Raw genomic sequence first — 5196 nt, forward strand, 5'->3', positions numbered from 1 at the left:
GAGAGGAAAATGGAAAATAACGTAAATTGCAAGGAGATTAGATTTGTGATTAGAAACCTGGTACATGTTGGTGATGTCTCCCCGGCAACAGCGCCAGAAATTCCTTTTGATGCGGCTTGAACTACATCGGTATTTCCCCAAAGATGAAGGGATTATGCAGCACAACTATGGTAGGTATTTCCCTTAGTGATGAGACCAAGGTTATCAAACCAATAGGAGAACCACACAACACCACGTAAACATCTCCTGCACACAAAGAACAAATACTTGCAACCCGACGTAAGAGAGGGGTTGTCAATCCCTCACGGGTAAAAAGATAGGTAAAATTGTAGTAGATTGGATAAATAGATCTCGCGGGAATGCGAGATAAAATAAATAAATAAGATTGCAGCAAGGTATTTTTGTATTTTTGGATTAATAGATCTGAAAATAAAAGCAAATAAAAATAGATCCTGAAGGAAAATATAATAAAGTAGAGACCCCGGGGCCGTAGATTTCACTAGCGGCTTCTCTCGAGAAAAATAGCATACGGTGGGTAAACAAATTATTGTTGGGCAACTGATAGAACTTCAAATAATCATGACGATATCCAGGAAATGATCATTATATATGCATCACATCCAAGATTAGTAGACCGACTCCTGTATGCATCTATGATGCGGCTTGAAGCTACATCGGTCTTTCACCAAACAGGAAGGGATGATGCAGCACAACAACGTCATGTATTTCCCTCAGTGATGAAACCAAGTTTATCGAACTAGTAGGAGAACCAAGCAACACAATGTAAACAGCACCTGCACACAAATAACAACTACTCGCAATCCGACGTGTAAAAGGGGTTGTCAATCCCTTTCGAGTAGCGGCGCCCAAAGATAGGCAAACAGACATGAGGAAATTGTAGTAGATTGATAGATCGAACGCCAAATAAAATAAATAAGAATAAATTGCAGCAAGGTATTTTGGTTTTTTTGGTTTAGTAGATCTGAAAAAATAAAATCAAAGAAAAATAAATTGCAAAGGCAAATAATATGAGAAAGAGACCCGGGGGCCGTAGGTTTCACTAGTGGCTTCTCTCGAGAAAAATAGAAACGGTGGGTAAACAAATTATTGTTGGGCAATTGATAGAACTTCAAATAATCATGATGATATCTAGGCAATGATCATTATATAGGCATCACATCCAAGATTAGTAGATCGACTCTGCATCTACTACTATTAGTCCACACATCGACCGCTATCCAACATGCATCTAGTGTATTAAGTTCATGGAGAAATGGAGTAATGCAATAAGAACGATGACATGATGTAGACAATATCTATTTATGTAGAAATAATCCCATCGTTTTATCCTTAGTAGCAATGATACATACGTGTCGGTTCCCCTTCTGTCACTGGGATCAAGCACCGTAATATCGAACCCACTACAAAGCACCTCTTCCCATTGCAAGATAAATAGATCAAGTTGGCCAAACAAAACCCAAATATCGGAGAAGAAATACGAGGCTATAAGCAATCATGCATATAAGAGATCAAAGAAACTCAAATAACTTTCATGGATATAAAAAGATAGATCTAATCATAAACTCAAAGCTCATCCAATCCCAATAAACACACCACAAAAAGAGATACATCATTTGGATCTCCAAGAGACCATTGTATTGATAATCAAATGAGAGAGAGGAAGCCATCTAGCTACTAACTACGGACCCGTAGGTCTATGAGGGAGTCCTGGACTAGGGGGTCCTTGGACAGCCGGACTATATACTTTGGCCGGACAGTTGGACTATGAAGATACAAGATTGAAGACTTCGTCCCGTGTCCGGATGGGACTCTCCTTTGCGTGGAAGCCAAGCTTGGCGATTCAGATATGTAGATCTCCTCCCTTGTAACCGACTTTGTGTAACCCTAGCCCCTCCAGTGTATATATAAACCGGAGGGTTTTAGTCCATAGGACAACAACAATCATACCATAGGCTAGCTTCTAGGGTTTAGCCTCTCCGATCTCGTGGTAGAACAACTCTTGTAATACTCATATCATCAAGATCAATCAAGCAGGAAGTAGGGTATTACCTCCATCAAGAGGGACCGAACCTGGGTAAACATTGTGTCCCCCGCCTCCTGTTACCATCCGCCTTACATACACAGTTCGGGACCCCCTACACGAGATCCGCCGGTTTTGACACCGACATTGGTGCTTTCATTGAGAGTTCCACTGTGCCGTCACAATCAAGGCTTGATGGCTCCTTCGATCATCGGCAACGATGCGATACAGGGTGAGGTTTTCCTCCCCGGAAAGATCTTCGTATTCGGTGGCTTTGTACTGCGGGCCAACTCGCTTGGCCATCTGGAGCAGATCGAGAGCTACGCCCCTGGCCATCAGGTCAGGTTTGGAAGCTTGAACTATACTGCCGACATCCGCGGAGACTTGATCTTCGACGGATTCGAACCCATGTCAGGTACGCCGCACAGTCACGATGAGCATGATTTAGCTCTGCCATCCGACAGTGTTCGGGAGATCACACCTATAACTACTCCGACCCTCAATCCGGAACAAATAGCGCGTCCGAGGACGGGTGGATGGACCCCACCACGGAGGCCGCACACTCAGCGACGATAGAGCCGAATACTGACTTCACCTCCTATGAGACCTGTGTTGCCGGACACTCAGATTCGTCCCTGGCCACAGACTCCGAACCGCTCGCGTCTGTGCCCATCCAATCTGATTGGGCACCGATCATGGAGTTCACCTCCACGGATATCTTTCAGCACTCGCCCCTAAGCGACATGCTAAACTCATTACGGTCTCTCTCCTTGTCAGGAGACCCTTGGCCAAACTATGTCCGGCTCGAGTGGGAAGCGGACGGCGAAGAAATTCGTTCCCCACCCACCACCCACTATAGCCACTGTCGACGAGCTAACCGACATGCTCGACTTTGACTCTAAAGACATCGACAGTATGGACGACGATGCGGGAAACGAACAGGAACCACTGCCTACAGGGCACTGGACTGCCACCTCATCGTATGATATATACATGGTGGACACCCCCAAAGAAAGCGATGGCAATAAGGCACCAGAGGATAATCCCCCCAAGAAGCAATCCAAGAACCAGCGTCATCGGCGCCGCTCTAAAGCCCGCCATGGCAAAAATAGTGATACCGGCACAAGAGACAATAACGCCGCAAAATAGTGCCGAAGACGAAGACAATCCCCTCCAGCCAGGCTTTGAGCAGGAGGATGGGCAAGCCAGCCCCAAGATGCAGGCAGCAGACGGAGAATCAGAGGATGACAATTACATGCCTCTCTCCGAAGACGAGGTGAGCCTCGGCGACGAAGAATTTATCGTGCCCGAGGATCCCATCGAACAGGAGCACTTCATGCGCCGGCTTATTGCCACAGCAACAAGCCTGAAGAAAAAGCGACAACAGCTTCAAGCCGAGCAAGATCTGCTAGCGGATAGATGGACTGAGGTCCTGGCAGCCGAGGAACACGAACTCGAGAGTCCAATCAAAATTTCCCAAAGCGCAGGTTGCTACCCCAGCTTGAAGAGGAAGCATTAAAGCTTGCGCTTCCAGCGTATGATGCGGCGGACCGGCCACCTCGTGGCCGAGACAAAGTGGCATATAGGTCCCAAGTCCAGCCCGCACCCCGTCGCCAGTCAAAGAAGAATATCAAAGCCCGGGGTAACATGCAGGACCTGCGAGACGTATTGGAAAACAAAGCAGGACACAAAAGGTCGATCTTCGGATCACGAGGGCGCGCCCCAACACATGACGGCGACTGTCATGCCGGATGCACAAAAAGCAAATCCGGCCGGGCCGAACACAGCACACAAGACTCGTACGAACTGCGTCGTGACATAGCCTGGCATAGAGGCGCCGCACACGCCCTATGCTTCACTGATGAAGTAATGGATCATGAATTCCCAGAAGGGTTTAAACCCGTGAATATTGAATCATACGATGGTACTACTGGCCCCGTGGTATGGATAGAGGATTTCTTCCTCCACATTCACATGGCCCGCGGAGATGATCTACACGCCATCAAGCACCTCCCATTAAAACTCAAAGGACCAGCTCGACATTGGCTAAATAGCTTGCCAACAAACTCCATCAGACGTTGGGAGAACCTGGCAGACACATTCCTAGACAACTTCTAGGGCACTTATGTGCGACCATCGGATACTGATGATTTAAGTCACATAACACAACAACCCGGAGAGTCAGCCAGGAAATTTTGGACTCGGTTCCTAACCAAAAAGAACCAAATTGTGGACTGTCCGGATGCCGAAGCCCTAGCGGCCTTTAAACATAACATCCGCGATGAGTGGCTCGCCAGACATCTCGGCCAAGAGAAGCCAAAGTCCATGGCAGCCCTCAGAACACTCATGACCCGCTTCTGCGCGGGCGAGGATAGCTGGTTGGCCCGTAGCAACAACACAACAAGCAACCCCGTCACATCGGAGGCCAAAGACAGCAACGGCAAGCCACATCAGAATAGATACAAGCGCCGCAACAACGACGATAACGCCGAAGACACGACAGTCAATGCCGTATTCAGTGGCTCTAAATCCGGTCAGCGGAAAAATCCGTTCAAAAGAAACAATCCGGGCCCGTCCAGTTTGGACCACATACTGGACCGCTCGTGTCAAATTCACGGCACCCCCGATAAGCCATCCAACCACACCAATAGAGAATGCTGGGTGTTCAAACATCCGACAAGTTGAATGCCGAAAGCAAGGAAAAGGGGCTGCATAGCGATGACGAGGAGGAGCCCCGGCCGCCGAACACAAGAGGATAAAAGAAATTTCCTCCCCAAGTGAAAACGGTGAACATGATATACGCAACCCATATCCCCAAGCGGGAACAGAAGCATGCACTCAGGGACGTCTACGCGATGAAGCTAGTCGCCCCAAAGTTCAACCCATGGTCTTCTTGTCTGATCACTTTTGGTCGCAGGGACCACCCCACTAGTATCTGTCATGGCGGTTCTGCCAAATTGGTCCTCGATCCTATCATTGACGGGTTCCACCTCACTCGAGTCCTTATGGACGGTTGTGAAAGTGCGTTATATCGACTAGAGGGGGGGTGAATAGGCGATTTTTATGAAAGTCTTCAAAACTTGGGAGTTATGAAGACAAACAGTGAAGATTATGCCTATTACTATGCAGCGGAAGTTAGATTACACTAGGCCAGC

The sequence above is a fragment of the Triticum aestivum genome, chromosome 1A (assembly GCF_018294505.1).
Source record: "Triticum aestivum cultivar Chinese Spring chromosome 1A, IWGSC CS RefSeq v2.1, whole genome shotgun sequence".
In the NCBI taxonomy this organism is placed as follows: domain Eukaryota; kingdom Viridiplantae; phylum Streptophyta; class Magnoliopsida; order Poales; family Poaceae; genus Triticum; species Triticum aestivum.